This window comes from Myotis myotis, unplaced genomic scaffold (assembly GCF_014108235.1).
Source record: "Myotis myotis isolate mMyoMyo1 unplaced genomic scaffold, mMyoMyo1.p scaffold_m19_p_2, whole genome shotgun sequence".
Lineage (NCBI taxonomy): Eukaryota > Metazoa > Chordata > Mammalia > Chiroptera > Vespertilionidae > Myotis > Myotis myotis.
Window position 1 is genome coordinate 24,679,161 of NW_023416324.1, and position 26,284 is coordinate 24,705,444.

Below are 26,284 nucleotides of genomic sequence, written 5' to 3' on the forward strand. Positions count from 1 at the left end.
ATAGATAGAGAGCTGAAGCACTTGCGTTGAGAGTAGCCTAACAGTTCAGAGCACACACGCTAAAGGGAAGGTATGAGAGTTCAAACGCCGATTTTGCCACTAAAGAGCTCTATGACCTTGAGCGACTTATTAAACCTCTGGGTGCCTTGGGAACCTCATCTGTCAAAGAAAGATAATAAGTATCTACTTTATAGAGCTGGTATGAGTATTAAATGATTTTATTAGTTTGTAAAGTCTTTCGAACAGTGTCTGGCACATAATTAGCATCAAATAAGTATTTTTAAAAATATATACTAGCCTGGCCGGCGTGGCTCAGTGGTTGAGCTTCGACCTATGAACCTGGAGGTCACGGGTTCGATTCCCAGTCAGGGCATATGCCCAGGTTTCGGGCTCTATCCCCAGTGTGGGGTGTGCAGGAGGCAGCTGATCAATGATTCTCTCTCATTATTGATGTTTCTCTCTCTCTCCCTCTCCCTTCCTGTCTGAAATAAATAAACTCAATAAAAATATTTTAAAAATAAATAAATAAATACTAGAGCCTGTAGTAGTAAGACACCACACCTTCGTTTATTTTACCTGATCTCTCTCTGCTTGCCCTCACTGGAACTGAGCATTCTCCAATTATCCTTTTGGTTTTTTATATCCCCAAGCAACTCACCATAAAAAGATTCAGGAAGGACCCAGTAAACCCAGAGAAGGAAAACAATGGAATTATTGTAGGCAGTTAGACATGAGCAGAGCAAGGATGGCGGGCCAGGTGCAGAAGGTCACCAGGGTGGAAAGCCCCAGGAACCTAGCAACAATCAACTGTAGGGCAGGACCTCGCCCCCAGGGTGGCTTTTCCTCCACTGGCATATCGCTGGTCATGCGGTTTGGGCACCCTGACCTTTCCTCCCTAGAGATAGCATCTATGCCTCAAGTTGTAGTTCAGCTCCAGGCCCAGATAAGCAACAAAACCAGCCACAGCTGACAGGACCAGCTGCATAGAATAAAGACCCCCTGCCCTGGTGCAGGCCAATCAGTGGAGACTGCAACCCTGATTGGACACATCTGGAAAGCGACTGAATATTCTCTTAGATCTTTCCTGGGGCCTCCCCTAAAATCTCCGCCCCTCAAACCCTTAGGAGACCCAGTGCCTTTCCCTTTCCTTCCTGCCCCCCCTCCAGGCACATTACCATTAGCTTCCACTCCCAAGATCCAAGGGCTCTTCCTTTACCTCCATAACTTGTTTTCTACACCCCTTTCCTCTAGGAATTACTTCTCCTACCTCTGAGATGTACTCAATAAATGTTCTCTTTCAGTTTGGGTCTTGCTCTGAATTCTTTCCTAGCCAGAACCCAAGTACCGAGGTTCCTGAACCCAGGTTGGGTCTGACCCCCCCAGTCAGACACCTGGCGCTGTTCCCACCGCCTACAACAGAAGCAGAACTGAAAAGGAGAACTTAAAGAATCCAAACAAGCAGACTTTTCAGGAAAGAGTACCTCTGGAATTTGAGGATCTGGAAACTGATTCCCTTAAAGCAGTGGTTCTCAACCTTGGCTGCACATTAGAATCACCTGGGAATCTTTTTAAAATCCTGATTTCTGGGCCTCATCCTCCGGACATTCTGTTTCTTTGTTATGGGCTGGGGCCACAACGTTAGTAACAAAGAAACAGAATGTCCGGAGGATGAGGCCCAGAAATCAGGATTTTAAAAAGATTCCCAGGTGATTCTAATGTGCAGCCAAGGTTGAGAACCACTGCCTTAAAGGTATCCATGTCCCCCCAGTTCCAGAGCCACTGACATATTCAGCACAAACTCCCACGGGCACATTCAGAGCTCCTAGAATTCCTGGTGTCACGTCTACAACTCCACCTCTTTTACATCAGAAAGCACAGCTTTTGCCTTTGGGCTTTTGACTTGGTGGAGGCTTAGGCAAAACTTTCTTTGATCCTCCTGAATCTGGATTCATCTGACCGGTCACCATGCCACCCAAGGAGATCAAAGTCATATACCTGAGGTGAACCAGTGGGGGAGTGGTAGCCCCCAAGACTGGTCCCCTAGGCCTGACTCCAAAAAAGTTTGGTGATGACATCACCAAAGCAACCAGTGATTGGAAGGGTCTAAAGATTACAGTGAAACTAACCATGCAGTACAGACAGGCCCAGATTGGCGTTGTACCTTCTGCCTCCGCCCTAATCATCAAAGCCCTCAAAGAACTGCCAAGAGACAGAAGGAAGAAAAACACACATTCAGCACCGTGGAAATAATCACTTTTGGTGAGATTGTCAGCATTGCCCAACAGATACAGCACCGATCTTTGGCTAGAGAACTTTCTGGAACCATTTAAAGAGATCCTGGGGGCTAACCAGTCTGTGGGCTGCAATGTTGACGGCTGCCACCCTCATGACATCATAAATAAATCAACAGTGGTGCAGTGGAATGTCCAGTTAAGACCCCCAAAGGAACATATTTCAATTAAAGATCACTGACAACCCCCCAAAAAAACATAAAGGATTGCAAGTTAGCAAGCAGTATTTCCCTGAATTTGCTCAAGATTATACAAGTGTAAATCATTCATAAATTTCAGTACTTTTTATTAGGAAGAACAGATTAGCTGTAACCCAGTGTACAGCTGAGGGCAAAGCACCCATAGATCAGGACACAGGACAAGTCAGGAGTCCCTTCTTGAACATCATGAAGTCCTAACAATGAAGACTTGTTTCCTCAGACGGGTAGGAACCCCATCAGGCCCAGAGACCCCCATGCATAAGCCATACTTCTGAAATACAACTCAAATGATGTCCTCACTTTGCTAAATCTCTTCACTAATTACCCAGCGCTCTTGGTATGAAACTGAGGTTCCTTAACAAGACACACAAGGGCCTCATGACTGAGCCCTGCCTATGTATTCACTCATTTCTTGCCATTCCTCCCTACACACCCTACTTCAGCCATATTGAGCCCCCAGCAATTGCAGCTCCCTCCCTCCACTAGGCCTTTTCGTGAGCATCTCCCTCCGTAGAATATTCTCCCTCCCCAATTGGTTTTCCGAGTGAAGTTTTAACATCCCTTCAAGATTGTCCTAAACACCTCCTCTGCAAAACTGTATTGAGCTTCTACTATGTGCCTGCCATTGTGCTAGGCTAGGCCCTGGATCCAGTTGGGAACAAAGCAGACACGGTAGAATTAAATGCCCCTCTTCGTTCCTTCAACAACCTCTATTCCTGTCTTCTGTATATTACCACCATCTCCTCTGCAAGGCTGTAAGTACCCTGAGGATAGGACTTCCGTTTTATTCATCTTCAAATCCCTATCATGGAGCCCCTGGAATGCATCAATAAATGTTTGCTGGACTCATTTACTCACAGAGGACTCATCAAATATTTCTGTATCAGGGACATACAAGTTGCTGGTTATACAACTGTGAACCAACAGACACTGCCCCTGCCTTCTTGGGAGCAAGAGTGCACTTGATGGAATGAATGATGTATGAATGAGTGAATGAATGAATGAACCAGGGAAGGAGTGTGCTCCTCCCCACCTGGATGGAAAGTCTAGAGCAGGGGGTGTACAGGAAGGGAGAAGCTGGTGTCTAGGATGTTGGGGACCGATGATGTCCTTTTGTTCTCTCTGATACAGAGAAACTGATTAGCCATGTGACCCTAGGCCAGTGGTTCTCAACCTTCCTAATGCCGCGACCCTTTAATACAGTTCCTCATGTTGTGGTGACCCCCAATTTCATTGTTACAAATTGAATGTAATTAAAGCATAGTGATTAATCACAAAAACCATATGTAATTATATATGTGTTTTCCAATGGTCTTAGGCGACCCCTGTGAAAGGGTCGTGCGACCCACAGGTTGAGAACCGCTGCCTTAGGCAAATCCTTAAACCTGTTAGTATTTTCATTTTAACAATATCACAACATGTCATGGTTAAGTGAGACAGAACTTTTTTTTTTTTTAATATATTTTATTGATTTTCTACAGAGAGGAAGGGAGAGGGACAGAGAGTTAGAAACATCGATCAGCCGCCTCTTGCACGCCCCCCATTGGGGATGTGCCCGCAACCAAGGCACATGCCCTTGACCGGAATCGAACCTGGGACCCCTGACTCCGCAGGCCGACGCTCCATCCACTGAGCCAAACTGGTTAGGGTGAGAGACAGGACATTTAAAAGCAGAGTTGGTTTCAGGAACTCGAGTAGCTCCCATTACTTGCTCAGTGTGAATGCCAGATTCAGAAACACAGCAGGAGAGCCTGCTGGGGATAACGTCTCCCTCCAGCGCCACGTTCCATCCCTGGTCCAGCATTCTTACCTCAAACCCAGGAGACGGGAGACACCTTCCCTATTCAGCCCAACCCCCACACCATCTTGGCCTCCTTCCCTTCACCGCCCAGTTCTGTGTTTACCTTCAAGTGCTTTCAAGGCCAGAGGTTCTTATACTTCTTTACAAGCCTAGAAAGGTGGGTGGGGGTGGCGGTTAGGGGAGGTGGCAGGAAAGGGGCCAAAGAAGAAGGAAAGAGCACAGATGTCTATTGAGGCTCACTGTGTGCCTGGCACCAGGGGGGTGCTTGACATGCCCTGTCTCCTGTCATCTTCAGAGCAATACCATTTTCCTGATGGGGAAACTGAGGCTCAGGACGAGCACAGGAGAGGTGGGACAGGAAGCCAAGTGTGTCTACGATGCCAAAATAATTTTCCTCGGTGCCACATTGCCCACCAGCTTATAAATGATCCTTACATGTCTGTGAAATAAATTTCTGCTTTCTTATTCCCTGGAAGAGCAGAAATTGTATGTTTCTCCCCCCCCCCTCGCCCCCCGCCCCGACCCCCCAGAGAATCCGGATACATGTTCAAACAATGATGAATAAACAAATGAATAACAAGAAATGAATGGGCGGCCCTAGCTGGTTTGGCTCAGTGGATAGAGCGTCGGCCTGTGGATTGAAAGGTCCCTGGTTCGATTCCGGTCAAGGGCACATGCCCCTGGGGGGCGTGCAGGAGGCAGCTAATTATGGTTCTTTCTCATCATTGATGTTTCTATCTCTCCCTCTCCCTTCCTCTCTGAAATCAATAAATATATATATATATTAAAAAAAAATGAATGGGCGGAGGATACCCCATACCAGGAAGGAGGAAACAAATAACCCTGAGCGAGGTGCCCTGCAGGAGGAAGCCAGAGGCTGTCTCCCCTGGCTGTGGTCTCCAGCGCCCAGGGCAGGGGCAGCGGGCAGGAGGGCGAGACCTGGCTGAGCTGCAGGGAGAATAAAACTTGGAGGCAAGAGGGCGGTGGGGGTGTGCCTGGGAGAATGTGATGAGGGGGGAGATAATGACTGACCGGGCGGAGAAGGGCAACAGCGTCACCTGGCACTCCCACCAAGTCCCCCCAGTCCCAGGGAGAAGCCAAGAAACGGCCCCCTGACTCCTGGCCAATCATACTGCCAACTCCAAAAAGAAAGTTGCAAGATCCCAGACGGCCACTCCTGGAGGCTGCTCCGGAAGGGAGGCTGCCAAGGGAACACGCTCGGTCTCCTTCCCGCCACCCCCGCCCCTATGCTTCCTGCCTTCATCCCCCACCCCCCACCCCATGGCCCCAAGGAAGGACTCCCCCACCGCCTCCCGGTTCCCGCCGCTTACCTCCTTCCCTCGGGAGGCCCGGGGGCGCCCAGGCAGGACCGGCTGCACCCCGCGTTCCAGGCGTCCTGGGCCAAGGGGCTCCTCTGCTGCCCTGAAGCTGTTGCCTGATGGCGCTCCCCGGCCCCTCCCGTCACTAACTGCGTGGGGCAGGTTCCAGCAGCCGCACCGGGGGAGGGAGCCTGAGGAAATCCCCTCCCAGTCTTGAGCCTGGGCCGGAGCCGACCAGCCAGCTCCGCAGTCCCACTCCTGGGCTGGCCCTGGATGAATGAGTCCTCCCCCTCGCCTGCCTGGCACCGAGCCACGGACCGTGCCAGCCTCTCTGCTCTTTCTCCGTGGCCCTGACCCTGAACTCCATTCCTCCCAGCCCTGTCCTCCTGCCGTCCGTTCTCAGCTCTCCAGGGAAAGACCTTAGCCAGGTGGTCTCCACTACTGTGTCCCTGCCCCGGAGGAAAGCCAGGCCCGGCAGGGCGTCCCTGGGTGGGTGACTTGATGACTCCCAGCGGGGGTTTAGTCACAAGCCCCAGGCACTCTCCACTAAACTGGTTGTACCCTGGGCGCTGGTGAAATGTCTGCCAACTTCTGATTATTCATTCAGTGCATTTTGAGAATAACTCACCTGTGCTAAGCCCTAGGATGAAGAAAGAGGTGGATTAACAAGGTGATCTATACAGTGATTTTCAACCTTTCTCATCTCCTGGCACACATAACTAATTAGTAAATTCTGCGGCACACCGAAAAGTATATTTGTTGCTGACCTGGCAAAAAAAAAAAAAAAAAAAAAAAGATATAATTTTGATTCATTCACTTCGGATGGCTATTGTTGTGTTGGTTGGTTGGTTGTTGTTTTAATTTGACAATCAAAGGGAAAAGAGGTCAGTGCCCCCGACTAAATAGTTTAAGTACTGCATGTTGTACAAATTCTTGGGGCACACAGGTTGAAAATTGCTGCTCTGCTAGGAAGAGAAGAATGAAGTATTTGTGTAGATGCTGCCCCAAATCCAGGCATCAGGAATCCAGAGGTTCATCCCTTGTGGGAGGTTCTGGGAAAGCTCTTAGAGGAGATAACAAGGTGGGTTTTGTTTTTTTTTTAAATATATTTCTTTATTGGTTTCAAAGAGGAAGGGAGGAGAGAGAGAGATAGAAACATCAATGATGAGAGAGAATCATTGATTGGCTACTCCTGCACGCCCCCCACTGGGGACTGAGCCCAAAACCCAGGCATGTGCCCTTGGTCAGAATCGAACCCGGGACCCTTCAGTCCGCAGGCTGACGCTCTATCCACTGAGCCAAGCCGGCCAGGGCACACCTCGGGAGGCACACGATGTCCGATGTCCATCACCCTTATTGGTATTCGTTTTCCTCACCCAGTCCAGGTGGTGTTTGGTTTCTCCACTCTGTAACTACCACTTCCCCCTACCCTACATTTACTGGGTCCTCGGACTTGCTTTTGGAACCAGCATTTTAGATTTTTTGCCATGTCCCCGGCAAGGTAAGGAACCACTCCAGGACTTGCAACACTACAAGTAATTGCTACTTCCCGTGAAGGGAGCGTTCATAATTGTAAATACCTTTTTGAACCCCACCTCAAGGCTACACTCCGTGCCGGGTGCTGGGGTTTTGAAGGGTGAATAGGAGTTCTACGCGGCTCTAAGGGGAAAGAGAAGCATGCGCAGACTGAACAGGTCAGGCACCTGGACAGACTCTGGCAGCAACTATTAGAAGTCTGAATCACCGAAACCGGTTTGGCTCAGTGGATAGAGCATCGGCCTGCGGACTGAAGGATCCCAGGTTCAATTCCGGTCAAGGGCATGTACCTGGGTTGCGGGCACATCCCCAGTGGGAGATGCGCAGGAGGCAGCTGATCGATGTTTCTCTCTCATCGATGTTTCTAACTATCTCTCTCCCTTCCTCTCTGTAAAAAATCAATAAAATATATTTAAAAAAAAAAAAGAAGTCTGAATCGTCAGCAAGGAGCTCAGGGAGGGCTTTGTGAGCTTTGCTAAAGGACTTGGGCTTTATCCTACAGGTACTGGAGAGTTACAGAAAGGTTTTTAACAAGGGACACAGAGTTTCAGCTAGATCGCTGAGGCCTGCAAGGTAAATAACCACACCAATAACCACATTGTTACCTGCTATCCACCTGTACCCAGGCTGTCAGAGGTACAACCGTCCATCCCCACCCTCCAGCCAACCTCCCTTGTTCTCATTTTATCCGCAACAAGATGCTTCCTCCTGTGATTTGACTCCCTAAGCTGTGTAATTTCAGAAAGTGAAGGTGTCTGCCCACACCTGACACACGTAAGTTAGGGAGCTCTTAGAGAACAACACCTGTGTCCTATTGTCTGTGTGTCCCCAGCACCAGGCACAGAGTGTAGCCTTGAGGTGGGGTTCAAAAAGGTATTTACAATTATGAACGCTCCCTTCACGGGAAGTAGCAATTACTTGTAGTGTTGCAAGTCCTGGAGTGGTTCCTCACCTTGCCGGGGACATGGCAAAAAATCTAAAATGCTGGTTCCAAAAGCAAGTTCGAGGACCCAGTAAATGTAGGGGGAAGTGGTAGTTACAGAGTGGAGAAACCAAACACCACCTGGACTGGGTGAGGAAAACGAATACCAATAAGGGCGATGGACATCGGACATCGTGTGCCTCCCGAGGTGTGGCCTGGAGAAGGACATGCCATCTCCTAAGGGGCATTCCGATTCGGAAAGTGTGATGTGAACGGAATCAGGAGGAAACATCAGACAAAGAGAAAGCGGAGAATGTTTATCTTAAAGTGAATTTTAAAATAATTATTAAACTATGTCTCAAACTGAAGAAGAAAAAAGGTATTTACAAAACAGATCTGAGGAGGGCTGATGGGAATATTGTCTGTAAATTAATAAATCCTTATTTAGGAACTCTACCTCAGTGGCTCGCGAAGCTCATACATGTGAATCAGTACCCACAAATCACATTGGTTCTGAGATATCGACCAGCTCATGTTTCTAAGCTTGCAAAATTCAGAGCCTGCCCCTGGTCTGCGGTGACTTCCCCAAGGTCAAGCTTCTTTAGGGCCAGCCAATCAGTCCTCTCTGCAATGCTACCCCCACCTTATGCCCCCTGCCCCGCCCATCATGAGGCTTCAGGGGTCTTTTCAGATTTGGATGTTTCCATTAAAATTTCTACAAATGTTTGTGTGGCTTTTTTTCTCCGGCCCCTCTCAGCTGCTCAAAGAGCACTGAAGGGCGGTAGGTGTGATTCAGGTTTGGGTGCCACAGAAAGACAAGGACCAGGTACCCTTTCAGCTCACCACAGCCCCGTTTCTCTGAGAACAGCTCCTCCCCGCACACACACACCCCTTGGGACTTGGGCTGTCCCAATACCTATGTATTCTGTCAGCAGCGTTGGTCACAGTGATTGGACCAGAGAAGAAGGACATTTGCCTCAGGGCCAATTCATTTCCCTTCCCTAAAAACTTCCCTGGCCGGTGTGGCCCAGTGTTTAAGTGTCCACACATGGACCAAGAGGTCACTGGTTCGAGTCCCAGTCAAGGTACGTGCCTGGTTTGCAGGCTCGGTACCCAGTGGGGGGCATGCAGGAGGCAGCTGACAATGGTCCTACCAATGTTTCTACCTCTCTGTCCCTCTCCCTTCCTCTCTCTCCACTTCTGTCCAACTTGAGTGCAAATCAGAGGTTCCCATGTTCCCCTCAGGGTCCGGTGAATTTGCTAGAGTTGCCCAGGGACCTCAGGGTCACCCGTTTACCAGTTAATTAAATGATACGATAAAGGATACAGATGAACAGGCAGAAGTCTGGGAGGGTCCCAAGCACAGGAGCATCCGTCCCCGTGGAGTGGGGTGTGTCACCCTCCCACCATGTGGGTGTGTTCACCTGGGAGCTCTCCAAACCCCATGACTGGGATTTTACGGAGGCTTCTTCACATAGGCATGACCTCCCTAGAGAGCTGGGGGTGGGGCTGAAAATTCCAAACTCGAATCATGGCTTGGTCTTTCTGCTGACCAGTGCCCAGCCAGGAGCACTCCGGGAGCCCATCCAGAGTTGCCTCCTTAGAACACAAGATGCTCCTAGTGCTCTCACCACGTGAGAAATTGCAAGCATTTTGGGAGCTCTGCACCAGGAACTAGGGGCAGAGACCAGTATGTACTTCCTATTGTTTCCCACACATCATAACACCTACCCAGTGTATTTAAATCATCAGTATGTCCCGTTCTCTTCCCCTGCGAAAGGGCATGCCCTGATATTATAAGTTCCTCCAGAGCAGTAACTGCCTCTGTTTCATCTTCGTATCCATACAATTATTTCCAAAATCAGAAACAAAGTGTGAAACAGTAAAGGTTTGTTGAGCTTTCAAAGTGGGAAGCGTAGACAAAGTTCCCTCCTTCCGCAGGTGAAGGCTCCCTGACCACCAGCAGGTGTCAGGACGAGTTTCTGTAGCTTGTGGCTGCCAAGCTCCTGGTCTGAATCCCGGTCCACAGCGGGTGGTGAAAGTATAGATGAATCACGGGAGGTGTGCAGAGTGACTGTGACCAGTGAGTCAGTTCCAAAGCCCCGGGCGTCAGGCCAGTCAATAGGCAGCAGTATAATGTAGGCTGCATCAAGTTACTCATTGTATATTCCAGATTTCCTCGAGCATGTTCCCCAAGTGCTGAACATGGCGCTCCAAGTGCTGGGCGGATACCCCATACCAGGAAGGAGGAAACAAATAACCCTGAGAAGAGCAGAAATTATTCCCTGGAAGAGCAGAAATTGCATGTTTCTCCTCCCCCCCCCCCCCCCCCCCCCCCAGAGAATCCAGATACATGTTCAAACAATAATGAATAAACAAATGAATAACAAAAAAATGAATGGCGGCTGAGTTCTCTCCAAAATGTGTTAGATGCACTGAAAATGTATCTCAATAAATTAGCTTTTTTCCTGAGATTTAGCATTATATATATTTGAAATGTGAATTTTCAAAAAGATATTCTGTTTATGAAAAAAGACATACTAACTATCCACAGAAAAGCTAGTATAGCTGAACTTAAAAAATAAAAAAGGTCCTGGCTGGGTAGCTCAGTTGGTTAGAACATCGTCCTAATACGCCAAGGTTGCATGTTCAATCCCCCGCTCAGGGCACTTACAAGCCACAACCAATGAATGCATATATAAGCTGGAACAACAAATCGATGTTTCTCTCTCTCACTCTCTCTCTCTCTCTCTCTCTCTCTCTCTCTCAAATCAATAAATAAAATTTTATTTTAAAAAATTAACTCGATGAAATGTGAAGATAATCTTTTTTAATGCATGTCTGACCTTGACTGGTATGTAAGGAATCCGTAGGAGAAAACACAAGTAAGCAATTGTGAGAGCCCTACTTGCCCTGGGGGCATCCCTGGCTCCCTGGTGGCCTAGTACCAGTGTTTTCCTGAGCCATGGAGGCGAGGGAACCTGCGCCTGAACAGAGCAGACAGTCAAATCAGAGGAGGACGCTTAGCCTCCCCAAGCCCCGAACCACTAATATCCTCAGTGGGCAATAGATAAACTTTTTTTTTAAAGGAAAAAAGAAGCCTGCCAAACTAGGGAGATAGTGGGGGTGTGGGTCCGTCTTGTCTTAGCCTTGGGTCAGAGTAAAGCAAAAAATGAACAAACAAAATACTGCCTCTCCTGAGAATTCTCCACCCGACCCCTCCACCCATATGTATTTATCTAGCGACAACCTCACTGTCCTGTGTTGCCCAAAGTTCTCCAAGATGAAAATGTAAAGTGTTTCTGGAGCGTTAGGATCTATAGGCACCTGGAAGAAACAAACCCAGACTCTCTCTCGAAGCACGCAATTCAAGCCACGCCACCAAGATTTCCCACGAAGCTGCAAGCAACATGACTCACAGGGAAAACAAATCCCAACAAGTAGAAGCAACTGCAGAATCATAACCATAAAGATCATAGAATTGTTATTATCCAATGTCAAATATAATGTCATTATGTTTCACATGGAGATAAAGTAAGGAGGGAATTTGAAAGTACACCAAGGATAAAGTTATCAGTAAAGTAGATTCCTTCCCCAATGTGAGTACCCCTCATCAAATCCCTTGAGGGCCTGAATGGGACAAAAGGTGGAGGAGGAAGGAATTCATCCCTTTTGCTTCCTGCCAGCTTGAGCTGGGACGTCTCACCTGGTCTCCTCTGGCACTCCGGCTGGGATTTAATCAGCAACCCTGGTTCTAAAGCCTTTGGACTTGGACTGAATTACACTGCCAGGCTTCCCGAGTCTCCAGTTCATAGGCAGCAGATTGTGGGACTTTTCAGCTTGAGCCAAACTGTCATATGCATGTATATGTACTAGTACATCTGGAGAACCTGATGAATGCAAGTAGAATGCATGCTAGCACCAGTGAATCTATGCTATCACTTGCTGCCATACGTTGTTAATGCGAAGTGTTTCTTAAACTGCAAATCTTGCTGGCAAAAACCCTACCCAAGTGGGAGGATTTGTCTCCTTTATATATATATCCACCAGGATTCTTAACTGCAACAAAAATCAAACCTGGGTGTTTTAAGCAGGGGAAAAAAAATCATTAAAAATATGTTAGCTTGGGCAGCCGCTGGCTCGAAGGCTGGGGTGATACGAAAGTTGCTGCCTCCCAGTAATGAAAGGCCTCCTTCCCTTTGCTCGCAGCGGCCTTTCTAGAGCGCTCATGGTGGTGTCGCTCGTGCTGGGCTTCATGGCCATGTTCGTGGCCACGATGGGCATGAAGTGCACACGCTGTGGGGGAGACGACAAAGTGAAAAAGGCCCGTATAGCCATCAACCGGAGGCATCATTTTCATCGTGGCCGGTCTGGCTGCTTTGATAGCTTGCTCCTGGTACGGCCATAAGGTCATCACAGACTTTTATAACCCTTTGGTCCCCATGAATGCTAAGGACGAGTTTGGTCCTGCCGTCTTCATCGGCTGGCCAGGGTCTGCTCTGGTCCTCTTGGGAGGTGCAATGCTCTCTTGCTCCTGCCCTGGGCGTGAGGGCAAAGCTAGGTACGGTGCGCCCCGCCCCTACTCTAAGCCCAACTCTGCCAAGGAGTATGTGTGAGCTGGGACTCCGTGGCCCCAGCCTGGCAACCTAGACACTTGAAAAGACCTGGGGCAGAGAGCTCAGCCTGTGGGCAGGATGTGCGGCGGCAGCCCTGGGTCCTGCAGTCCTGTACACCGCGTACAGTTCCCTGGGGGCTGGGTGGGGGAGAACAAAGAGGGGCGGATGTGCTTTTTGCACAGTAATAAAAAGTATGTTTTGGAAAGTAGGCTTCTCTCTTTCCCTTCAGGGCCTCTGCTATTTTCCTACCGAGATCCTTGCAGGGAGCCTGGAACCTTAGTATACCTGTCTCAGCTAAGAAACAAACGAACAAAACCCCCCTGAGTCTAACGGTGTGCCAAGCCACCCTGTTCCACCCGTTCACTGTTATTCAGGCCCCAACACTACTGACTCTTGAAGACTCAGGTACTTTGTTCCCTTAAGCCATTGACATCTTCCAGTCCCTTCTACTTCCAACTCTTGCTTAAATAGCTACCAGAAAATTTCTTTTTTAATAAAAAAATATTTATTGAAAAAAAATGTTAACTAGCTCATAGCATCAACGGGAGAACTGACGACAAGAACCGTATTCTGAGCTGCACAGCGACAGACAGTCTGTGTTGAGTTGCTGACCGGGTCTGGTGGCCAGGGCATCGCTGCCATGGCTGTGAAGCTCTAGACACGCAGCTTGCGTCAATGGCCCCAGGATTCACTAGCATTGAATACTGACCCAATCACCACCCTGCAGCCACTGCTTTTCCCGGAATTGATCTTCCTGAAACCAGTCTGTCTTGCTAGCTCTGAGGTAGGTGTGTCTGGCAGGCAGAGCCCAGTCCACATGCTGATGCCCCAGCAACAAAATGAGAAAGGAAGTATTTAGCACTGCCAGCTTCGTAGAGGATGATAGGCCCTTTATCTCAGATTCATAACCCGAGGGAATTCGTGGAACACAGGATTGGGGGGGGGGGGGGAGTTCCAATGCTGAGGGCCCAAAAGAAATATCCAGTGTTCACTATACCCTTAACCTTCAGGACCACCCCTGCCAGTGTACTGGTGCCAGTATACCTCGGAGCGCCTTCTGCAAACAAGTCTCACCAATTGCAGTGACCTCTACTTAGGCTGGCGACTGAATAAGGGTTGATTCTCGTCAGGCACAGGCTAGCATCAGGAAGACTTACCTCTGGGAAATTAGGGAGCCACTATCCAGACTGTTGGCTCCAAGAACACACCACCTTGGCCAAGATCTGGGGAACAGGAAGCCACTGTTGTTATTGTTGTTGTTAATCCTCACAGAACGATATTTTCCCATTGATTTTTAGAGCGAGTGGAAGGGGGAGGGAGAGACAGAGCTTTTGGTGCTGAAACCTTGACATCCTAAATCCTCACATGCTGCCTCATTTCTCCCCCACTTAGCTCAGTTCCAGATGCAAGGCCCGTAACTCACTGGGGAGCTGAAAACACATCTGGAGACAGACCTACAGGAGGTCTAGGAAATGTGGTTTTGGCTGGAAAGCTCAACTAGGGAGTATAGGGAGGCAGGACAGGAGGGTGCACATGATGAGCAACCTATCTACCCTATCTGCCTCCCGTGTCATCTTATTCCATCTCTGAATGCTACATTTTTAAAAAATATTTTTAATAGGCAATACATTCACATTATAAAGAAATTGCAAACACCATCACCAGCACACAATGAAAAGTAAATCTTTTATCTGCCTCTGTCCTCCAATCCCTGTTTTCCTCCCTAGAATCATTGACTTTTATCACTTTCCTATTTATTAACCCAAAGACAATGTATGTGTGTGTGTGTGTGTATATATATATATATATATATATATATATATATATATACCCCTTCCTTTTTGTTCACATATATGGAACATAAAATGTGCACTGTTTTTTGTTTGTTTGTTTGTTTGTTTGTTTGTTTGTTTTCTCCCCAATATGTTTTTCATAATAGTAGTGAGAGCAGCATCCTCGAGAACCTAATACCAGGCAAGGACAACCTGACAACAATGAGAACTTCATTTCATTTTTACACATTCTTTGGGGGTTTGTTGTTGTTGTTGTTAATCCTCCAGACGGGTATTTTCCCATTGGTTTTTAGAGAGAGTGGAAGGGAGAGGGAGAGACAGAGAGAGATATGCATCGATGAGGGAGAGAGAGAGAGAGAGAGAGAGAGAGATGGATTGGTTGCCTCCAGCGCTTGATCCCCGGTTAAGGCGAGCCTTCTGTCACCAAAGAACAGCAAGTGCACCATGAGATCAGACGTGTTTGCTTTGAGGAGTCTCAGTGGAAACACAAGACTGAAGGGATTACTTAAGGCTGAAGCCTTAATAACGCATTGCCCAACTTCTTTCTTTATTGAGTCTTATAGCCAACAACGAGAAGAAAAGTAAAGAAAAACTAGCTGAATACAAGTGCCTGAGTTGAGAAAAAGTTACCACCAGAGAGGAGACACAGGAGCAGCTCAGGGCAGGACAGCAAGAAGACCCAAAGCACTGCAGTACCTGTCGCCAAGACTCCACAGGCCTGTAACCCCACAAAGGAAACCGGAGTGACCTCTGGTGGCCTAAGAAGTCACCATTCTCGTACCGTATTGAAAGCTGAAGGGAGGTTTCTGCTGTGCTGTCTTTGAGGGTGAGGAACAGTTGCTACCAGATAATTAATTATTCCCCCTTTGTTCTGTGTTCTTTTTTATTTGTCATCTTCTACCAACTTTCTACGCAACCCTACTTCAAAAGTCACATAGTCCAGAAACACCAATCAGAAAGGACATATGCACCCCTATGTTCATAGCAGCACAATTCACCATAGCTAAGATCTGGAAACAGCCTAAGTGCCCATCAGCAGATGAGTGGATTAGAAAACTGTGGTACATCTACACGATGGAATACTATGCTGCGGTACAAAAGAAGGAACTCTTGCCTTTTGCAACAGCTTGGGTGGAACTGGAGAGCATTATGCTAAGTGAAATAAGCCAGTCAGAGAAAGATAAATACCACGTGATCTCACTCATTTGTGGATTATAGAGAACAACATAGACTGATGAAAAGGGACAGACCCAAAGACTGAGAAACAGCAATCAGACTATTAATCCCCAGAGGGAAAGTAGGGGAGGGGAGGGGTCAGGGGAAGAGATCAACCAAAGGACTTGTATGCATGCATATAAGCAAACCAATGGACATGGACAACAGGGGGATGAGAGCATGAGTGGGGGGGGGGGAGAATGGGGGTCAATGGTGGGGAATGAGGACACATTTGTAATTCCTTAACTAATAAAGAATTTAAAGATTTAAAAAAAAAAGTCACATAGTAAGAATAGTAGCTAAGGAGGAAACAAAGATGGCAACATAGGTTAACGCTGGAGCTTGCTGCCTTGAACAACTACTTCAAAAATACAACTAAAAGACGGAACGGACATCATCCAGAACCACAGGAAGGCTGGCTGAGTGGAAATTCTACAACTAGGAGGAAAGAGAATATCATACCAAGACTCAGAGGAGGCACAGTGCTGAAGTGAAATACTAAGGTGCGAATTGCATGTGGAGCGGGCTGGCGGCTGAGGGCACGGTTGTTGTTTTCAATCGGGAGGGAGTTTCAGACTCTGAGCTCCAGATCCGGGTGAGTCTCTAGGGACCCAGACTCAAACGGGAGAAGCGGGACTGTCTGGCTTCGGTTGGAACTCAAAGGCAGCTTTCTCTCCGAGGTTTGCAGCGGGTGCTGGGACTCTGTGAGGCAGAGCCCCTGGGGACGGAACTGAGAGCAGCCATAACTGCTCGCTCCTCCAGCCCTGTAGATCCTCTGGGACCCGCCCCGCACAAGCCCTGCACAGAGCCATTTGCCGGATAACCTCAGGCAAACGCTAGATTAGCACCGCCCTAGAGATCCAGCACAGAAGTTCTCCCACTGCAGACACAGCTGACTCTCATAGCCAGTTAGCCTGGAGGTCAAATCACCCCCACTATTGCCGACAACAATCAAGGCTTAACTACAACAAGACTGCGCACAAAGACCACTAGGGGGTGCACCAAGAAAGCATAAAAAATGCGGAGACAAAGAAACAAACTGCCGATAAATGTAGTGAGATCCTCAAGAAATCTAATGAGACCCTTGATGTTGTGATAAAGAACCAACTAGAAATTAAGCATACACTGACTGAAATAAAGAATACTATACAGACTACCAACAGCAGACCAGAGGAGCGCGAGAATCAAGTCAAAGATTTGAAATATGAAGAAGCAAAAAACACCCAACCGGAAAAGCAAAATGAAAAAAGAATCCGAAAATACGAAGATAGTGTAAGGAGCCTCTGGGACAGCTTCAAGCGTACCAACATCAGAATTATAGGGGTGCCAGAAGATGAGAGAGAGCAAGATATTGAAAACCTATTTGAAGAAATAATGACAGAAAACTTCCCCCACCTGGTGAGAGAAATAGACTTACAGGTCCAGGAAGCGCAGAGAACCCCAAACAAAAGGAATCCAAAGAGGACCACACCAAGACACATCATAATTAAAATGCCAAGAGCAAAAGATAAAGAGAGAATCTTAAAAGCAGCAAGAGAAAGAAACTCAGTTACCTACAAGGGAATACCCATATGACTGTCAGCTGATTTCTCAACAGAAACTTTGCAGGCCAGAAGGGAATGGCAAGAAATATTCAAAGTGATGAATACCAAGAACCTACAACCAAGATTACTTTATCCAGCAAAGCTATCATTCAGAACTGAAGGTCAGATAAAGAGCTTCACAGATAAGGAAAAGCTAAAGGAGTTCATCACCACCAAACCAGTATTATATGAAATGCTGAAAGGTATCCTTTAAGAAGAGGAAGAAGAAGAAAAAGGTAAAGATACAAATTATGAACAACAAATATGCATCTATCAACAAGTGAATCTAAGAATCAAGTGAATAAATAATCTGATGTACAGAATGAACTGGTGATTGTAATAGAATCATGGACATAGAAAGGGAATGGACTGACTATTCTTGGGGGGGAAAGGGGTGTGGGAGATGCAGGAAGAGACTGGACAAAAATCGTGCACCTATGGATGAGGACAGTGGGTGGGGAGTGAGGGCGGAGGGTGGAGCGGGAACTGGGAGGAGGGGAGTTATGGGGGGAAAAAAGAGGAACAAATATAATAATCTGAACAATAAAGATTTAATAATAAAAAAAAAAGAATAGTGGCTAAGTTGGTAGACTCTGGACCTAGCCTTTTTGAATCCTGGCCCTTGGCAGCTGTGCAATCTTAGTCAATTCCACACATTTTCCATGGCTTGGTTTCTTTAAAACAATCCTACCATGTGAATTTGCATAGTTCTGATACATTCTTTTAAACAGCTGCCTTAGATGTACCATACTTTATTCAATCACTGCTTGAATGATGAATGATCTCTTTAATCTCAGCGTTTGGCCACTGTGAGCAATGCTGCAATAAACACCCATATAAATATATTTCAGTGCTTTCTGGGTGTCTTCCCAGAAGTGGGATTATAGATGAAAGGGTATGTTTTTATTTTTAATAGACATTGCTGGAATGCTTTCTGAAAGGGCTGCACTAATATACAGCAATCTATAATAATAAAAGCGTAATATTCTAATTAGACCGGACAGCCAAGCAACCTTCCGGACATCCTTCCAGACAACCTTCCGGACAAAGCCGGGGCTGCGAGGGCCAAGCCCCTTGCACGAATTTTGTGCATTGGGCCTCTAGTATATAATAATGCCAATCCAGCAATCCCACAGTAATAAATATTATCTGAATTTTTCTAAAAGTTTACAGTCTGATAAGTATAAAATGATATCTCATTGTTCCTTTAGTTTTCATTCCCTGGCTATTTGTGAGCTTGCGTATTTCTCATATGCTTCTTTTTTTTTTTTTTTTTTTTTATTGATTTTTTACAGAGAGGAAGGGAGAGAGATAGAGAGTCAGAAACATCGATGAGAGAGAAACATCGACCAGCCGCCTCCTGCACATCCCCCACCGGGGATGTGCCCGCAACCCAGGTACATGCCCTTGACCGGAATCGAACCTGGGACCCTTCAGTCCGCAGGCCGACGCTCTATCCACTGAGCCAAACCGGTTTCGGCTTCTTTTTTTAAAAAAAATATTTTTATTGATTTCAGAGAGGAAGGGAGAGGGAAAGAGAGATAGAAACTTAAATGATGAGAGAGAATCGTTGATCGGCTGCCTCCTGCACGCCACATACTGGGGATCAAGCCTGCAACCTGAGCATGTGCCTGACCGGGAATGGAACAGTGACCTGCTGGTTCATAGGTCGACGTCCAACCACTGGGCTACGATTGCTGGGGTCATATACTTCTTGTTCGTTCGGATTTGTTCTGTGAATTACTTCTTCATGTCCTTTACCCATTTTTCTATTAGGTTGTCAGTTCCCTTCTTATCAGTTTGAAAGAATCCATCTCATGTTATAAATAGTAACTTTGTGCCCCGCTAGTGTGGCTCAGTGGTTGAGCCTCGACCTATGAACCAGGAGGTCGTCATTCGATTCCCAGTCAGAGCACATGCCCAGTCTGCAGGCTCAGTCCCCAGTATGGGGGGTGCAGGAGGCAGCCGATCAATGATTCTCTCTCATCATTGATGTTTCTATCTCCTTCTCCCTTCCTCTCTGAAATCAATAAAAATATATATATTTTTAAATATATTTTATTAATTTTTTACAGAGAGGAAGGGAGAGAGATAGAGAGTTAGAAACATTGATGTGAGAGAGAAACATCGATCGGCTGCCTCCTGCACACTCCCCACTGGGGATGTGCCCGCAACCCAGGTACATGCCCTCGACCGGAATCGAACCTGGGACCTTTCAGTCCGCAGGCCGACGCTCTATCCACTGAGCCAAACCGGTTTCAGCTATTTTTTTAAAATAGTAACTTTGTGTACTCTCCATTGCATACCCCCCCTCCACCCCCCAATTTTAAAATTATTTAAATGGTTTCATTAAGTCAAGTACTTCTTTCTTTTCTGAGTTCGCTGTCTTGGTCTACTTTATACCGAGGTTGTACATATGGTCTTCTACATTTTCTTTCATTTTAAAAAATAGATACAAAAGAAAAATAGATGCTTTCATTTTTAAATGTTTTTCTCTTTAAATGATGTAAACATATTCAAATTTTACTGAAACTTTTTGAGCATCTGAGGTTTACACAGATACTTTGCAATGAAAGTGCCTTTTTTTTCTTCTCAGCTGTATTGAGGTATGATTGACAAATAAAAATTGTATTTATTTAGGTTGTACGACATGATTTTTAATGAATACAGTGTGATAATTTAATATATGTACACATCATGAAATGAGTATCACAATCAAGTTAATTAACAAATTAACACATCCATTAATTTTAGTTACCTTTGTGTGTGTGTGTGTGTGTGTGCTAAGAACACTTAAGATATACTCTCTTGCCAAAACCGGTTTGGCTCAGTGGATAGAGCGTCAGCTTGCGGACTGAAAGGTCCCAGGTTCGATTTCGGTCAAGGGCATGTACCTGGGCTGCGGGCACATCCCCAGTAGGGATGTGCAGGAGGCAGCTGATCGATGTTTCTCTCTCATCGATGTTTCTAACTCTCTATCTCTCTCCCTTCCTCTCTGTAAAAGATCAATAAAATATATTAAAAAAAATTTTAAAAATTAAAAAAAAAAAGATATACTCTCTTAGCAAATGTCAGTTATATAATACAATATCATTAACTAAAATCACCAAGTTGTAGCCCACCTAGTGTGGCTCAATGATTGAGCATCGACCTATGAACAGAAGGTCACTGTTCGATTCCCAGTCAGGACATGGTGAGGGGCATGTGGAAGTCAACCAATCAATGATTCTCTCTCATCATTGATGTTTCTATCCCTTTCTTCCTCTCCCTTCCTCTCTGAAATCAATAAAAATATATTAATTAATGAATAAATAAAATCACCATGTTGTATGTTAGATTCCCTCATCTAGCTTCTAAGATTTTTATTTTTAGCACCTACTGATATGATCTTCAGGCTTTTCTTTGATTTGTGGAGTTTATGAATTATACTGATACATTTCCTGAGAGTCTAATCACCCTCCTATGTTTGAAATAACCCAATTTGGTCACAGTGTGTTACTCTTGGGGGCTGAATTCCATTTGCTAATATTTTATTTGGAATTTTTGTCTCTCTCTTTATTAACAAAGATGGCCCATAGTTCCTTTTTATAACTATCTTTATTAAAGATTGCTTTTAAAGTTATGTCAGCTTTATAAAATGCATTAAAGAGCTTTCCAAATTTTGTTTGAACTAGCAGATCAAATAACAATGGACTTGTGTGTTCTTTAAAGGTTAGAGGGATCTTAGTTGCAAAACCATCAGGTTCTGATCCTTTTAGTAAATGGTGGCTCTCTAATCACCTCCCAAATCTCTTTTATTGTATAGTGTGATTTTTTTTTTTGCTACATTATAGTTTTCCTTTTATTTTTTGATTAACTGTATATTTATAATCTAACTAAAAATTACCCATTTCTGCTAACTTTTTAAATGCATTGCCATCAAGTTCCAGGTAGTATCCTATATAATACTAGAGGCCCATTGCACAAAGAGATTCGTGCAATAGGCCTTCCTTCCCCTGGCTGCCGGCACCGGTTTTCCTCCGGCACCCGGGACCGCAGAGGAGAAGCCAAGCCTCTTCAGTCTTCAGTCTTCAGTCTTCACTCCGGCGGGAGCTTTCAGTCTTTGCTCCATGCCTGTGTATGCAAATTAACCGCCATCTTTGTTGGGTTAATTTGCATAGTCGCTCTGATGGGCTGGCGAGCGTAGCAGAGAGACTTCAATTTGCATGTTTCTCTTTTATTAGTGTAGCTAAGGCTAATATGCAAATTGATCCAATGGCGGAATGATCGGTTGCTATTATGCACACTGACCACTAGGGGGCAGACGCTCAATGCAGGAGCTGCCCCCTGGTGGTCAGTGTGCTCCCACAGGGGGAGTGCTGCTCAGTCAAAAGCTGGGCTCACGGCTGATGAGTGCAGCAGCAGTGGCAGGAGTCTCTCCTGCCTCTGCTGCAGCACTAAGGATGTCTGACTGAAAGCTTAGGCCTGTTCCCCCTGGGCCTACGCCGTCAGTCAGACATCCCCTGAGGGCTCCCAGACTGGGAGAGGGCACAGGCTAAGCTGAGGGAACCCTCCCCTGAGTGCATGCATTTTGTGCACTGGGCCTCTAGTTTTCTTATAATTCTTATCACTTCTGTATCTATGATTGTCGCTTTTCTCATTCCTACTCTTAAATATTTTGTCTTTTTCTTTATTATCCTTTTTAAAAAGCTTTCAGCCCTGGCCAGTGTGGCTCAGTTGGTTGGAGCATCATCCTGTGCACCAAAAAGTGGCAGGTTCAATTCCAGGTCAGGGCACATGCCTGGGTTTTAGGCTCAAACCCCGGTAGGGGCATGCAGGGCAGCCAATTGATGTATCATTCTCACACATTGATGTTTTTCTCTCTCCCTCTCCCTTCCTCTCTCTCTAAAATTCAATTTAAAAATCTTTCTTTTTTAAAAGTTTTCAGATTTATTAAGCATTTTCACTATTTTTTTGTGTTCTAGTTTATTTTCAGCTTTATCTTTATTAATCTCTTCCTATTCTTTTAGTTTACTTATTCTTTTTCTAATTTCTTAAGGTGAGTTTTAATTTTATGGGTTTTTTGTTGTTGTTGTTGTTGTTGTTGTTGTTTTTAGTATTTCAGTTTCAATAATGAAGGAACCAAGGCTATCAAATTTCCTGTGACTGTAGTTTTTGCTGTATTCTGTAGTGCTTTTTTAAAATATATTTTTATTTTTTCAGAGAGAAGGGAGAAGAAGAGAGAGACATCAATGATGAGAATCATTGATCAGCTGCCTCCTTACACCCCCTACTGGGAACTGAGACTGCAGCCCAGGCATGTGCCCTGACCGGAAATGGAACCTGTGATCTCCTGGTTTCATAGGTTGATGCTCAACTGCAGAGCCACACCAGCAGACTCAATAATCATTTTTTTTTACCTCTTATATTATACAGTTTCAGATAAATTTGAATATCCTAATGTATATTTCCATGTAGTCTATCAGTATCATATGAATATCCAATTGGTATTGATAGACTGGAAATTTTATTATATTATATATTTTTAATATATTATATGTGAGTGTGTATACAACTGATATTTCCTTTGTAATTATATGTATTTTATCTTATACACTTAAAATATTCAGAGAAGGGACTTACAGCACACACACAAAAAGACTAAGAATTATTACTTTAGATAATCCCAGCTGCCTATACAACTTCAATTACCATTTCTACACCAATCACTCTCCTAATTTTTTTTCTCCAATCCAGACTTCTCCTGAATTCTAGGCTTACATATTTACACACACACACACACACACACACACACACACACCATTTGAGAATCCCAAGTGATACTTTAAAGCAGCGGTTCTCAACCTGTGGGTCGCGACCCCTTTGGCAGTCGAACGATCCTTTCACAGGGGTCGCCTAAGACCATCCTGCATATCAGATATTTACATTACGATTCATAACAGTAGCAATATTACAGTTATGAAGTAGCCACGAAAATGATTTTATGGTTGGATCACAACATGAGGGACTGTATTTAAAGGGCAGAAGGTGGAGAGCCACTGCAAAGGAGCCTGCAACTCAATATGTTCAAAACTGTGCTCCGATATCCCTCCCTCGCCCGGCCCTCGTCTGATGAAAACTTTCTCAGAAATGGCTCCAAGAAAGCCAGAAGCCTCAGAGTCATGTTTGAGTCTTGCATTTCTCTCACCCCCATACCTAACCCTCACAGACATCTGTTATTTCATCTTCTAAACTTTGCTGTTGTGAGTTCACTTCCCTCCATAGCTTGAAGATCTTTGGTGACTTTACCTGTTTTAGTGGAATGGGAGGGGCAGAAATCAGACCAGTGTGATTGAGAGTGATAGATTCTCCCTTCCCCCAACTGGTGGGCGGGGTATGATGTAACCTGCAGCCCAGAAATACCTGAGTGACTAACCAGGTACCTTATATGGACTCTACTTATATGGACCACCAATCCACACCTGCCAAATACCCTAAGCCCTTGTCCTTTATGGACAATGCAGTAAGCCACCAATCAGTGTGCGCCGAGTACACTAAGCCCCCCACCCCTTCCCATTCCGCCCCTCAAAAGGTGTGCCCACCCCTGCACATGCTGCTGTCCTCCCCTTGCGAGGCAGCCCGGCAGGTGCTTCTCCTCTAATAAAGCCCGTAGTCCTGGTTTTTTGCCCTCTGTCTGATTTTTCAGATAGGTAATGGGAGGTAGGCAAAAGGAGATAGCAAATATTGACAACTCTTTTGGAAACTTTGGGCAAAAAATCCTGGAAGATTTTGGAAGATGATATCCCTCTTTCCTTTCATTCCCAGACCCATCTTTAGCTCATCAATGTCTCTGGGCCAAACAACTGCTATCACCATAAATAGACAGAACTTCAGACCTATTGCTGAGCTTTCATAGGGTGAACTATCATAAAAACACCCACCAGTGGTGATGTGAAAGGATCTGTGTGTGCTAGGAGGTAGGAGGCTTCTTGTCATATTATAAAACTCATGCTACAAGACATGCATCCGGACAGATACAATAACCGCTTTGCTGATCCCCATCCACCCCTGCTCACCTCCAACCTGTTCTCTATTCAGCAGCCAGGAATCTTTCCAAATGTAAATCTGATCATATTTAAGCTCTTTTGTTTCCACCTTAACTCTTGGAGTACCTTCCCACTGCTCTGAAGGTAAAGGTAAAAAAATCTCTTGCCAGCCTACAGGGTATTAAGTGATCAGGCTCCTGCCTTCCTCACCAGTTTTTTTCTTCCGTGACTCTATATTCGTGCTCTGTAACACAGCCACTTTATTTATTTATTTTTTTAAATATATTTTTATTGATTTCAGAGAAGAAGGGAGAGGGAGAGAGAGATGGAAACATCAATGATGAGAATCATTGATCAGCTGCCTGCGCACCCCTACTGGGGATCAAGCCCACAACCCAGGCGTGTGCCCTTGATCAGAATTGAATCCAGGACCCTTCAGTCCTCAGGCCGACGCTCTATCCACTGAGCCAAAGCAGCCAGGGAACACAGCCACTTTAGATGTCTTTTGATTCTTCAAACACACTATGGTCTCTTCTATCACTGACTTTTGTTCTCACCCTCTATTTGCTTCGTTAGCTCCCAGCTCAAGTCTTCATTACTCTCTGAGTCAGGTTAAGACAACCACTGTAATACCCTGTTCTTTCCCCTTCAGAGTACTTGTCATAGTTTGTAGTTGGATAGTTGTTACGATTACTTGATAAATGTCTGTCATCTCTAACAGATTGGAAGCCCTAGGAGGGCAAGAACTACGTCTCTTTTCATACCGTAGTATCCTCAACCGTGAAAGTATCCCTGGCACATGAAAGGTACTTAGCAATGTGTGTATGTGTACGCATGTATGCGACTGGTCAAGTGTCTGGATATACAAAGTAAAGCAGACCTGGACTGTGGTGACTTCATAAGGGGACACCACAGTGAGTGGCCCTCAAAGCAGCCCATCTGCTTCCCTCAAGGGCAACTCTCTGGCTGGGCTGCTGTCAACTGCAACTTATAACAGGATATGCCACCTACTTGCTTGGTTTCTGAATCACCTGAATCCACCCTCATTCAGCAACGTGGACAATCAGCTTTCAGGGATAGAGAGAACAATCTTGAAAATAATTACTCGGAGGACCATGGATTCATTTGACCGATGTTTCTTCTGTGCCTAACCCTACTGCCCTCAAACCGGTGTGGAGGATGGGGACACATAAGTGAAGGAGGCCTTGATATTATTTTCAAGGAATTTCTGGTTTTGAAGAACAGCCAGATTTATAAAGAAATTATAACTTCCTGTTTTAAAACACTAAAATTACAAGGCATGCTCAGACTTTTAGAGGCTCACAGAGAAGAGCATGACTATCAAAGCACTTAGCAAAACCCTAGCTACAAGTGCTATTTAGAATGATGACCCAGGGGCCATACTTTGAAAACCTTCTAACTCCCCTGGCCAGTGTTGCTCAATGGTTGAGCATCGACCCACCAACCAGGAGGTCACAGTTCGATTCTGGTCAGTCCCAGCACATGCCAGGGTTGCAGGCTCAATCCTCAGTGTGGGGTGTGCAGGAGGCAGCTGATCAATGATTCTCATCATTGATGTTTCTATCTCTCTGTCTCTCTCCCCCTCTTCCTTCCTCTCTGAAATCAATGAAAACATATTTAAAAAATTAAAAATGAAAATCTCCTAAGCTCTAACTTTGAACCAGTTTGACTACAAAAAAGCAATCTCTCAGACCACATTAGACAAACCCCTTTAAAAAAAATAACCACCACTAGTTGCTTTTTATGTCCTTGGATTTTATTAAACACTAGAAGCCCGGTGCACAATAATTTGTGCACTGGCAGTGGGGGGGGGGGGGGGCTCCCTCAGCCCAACCTGTGCCCTCTCACAGTCTGGGACCCCTCGGGAGATAACCACCTGCTGGCTTAGGCCCGCTCCCCTGGTGGCAGAGGGCAGGCCCAATCCCACGGTGTCTGCCCCATCTCCCCTGGTCGCAGATGGCA

The 26,284-nt window shown here is 45.8% G+C and overlaps 1 protein-coding gene and 1 pseudogene across 5 annotated transcripts in view; one reads left to right on the forward strand and one right to left on the reverse strand.

The window, feature by feature from the left end:
• RHBDL2 (rhomboid like 2) overlaps nucleotides 1-26,284 on the reverse strand; it is a 114,925-nt gene that overhangs the window by 39,422 nt on the left and 49,219 nt on the right. For 2 of the 5 annotated variants that reach the window (XM_036352625.1, XM_036352626.1), the window contains exon 1: nucleotides 5,624-6,065. The exons of 1 other annotated variant lie outside the window; for it this stretch is intronic. The gene's annotated coding sequence lies outside the window, so the exon portion shown is untranslated. Of the gene's footprint in view, nucleotides 1-5,623; nucleotides 6,067-26,284 lie in introns of those variants that run through there. 2 more of the 5 variants (XM_036352631.1, XM_036352624.1) reach the window with 2 other exon arrangements.
• LOC118675092 lies at nucleotides 12,250-12,685 on the forward strand (annotated as a pseudogene).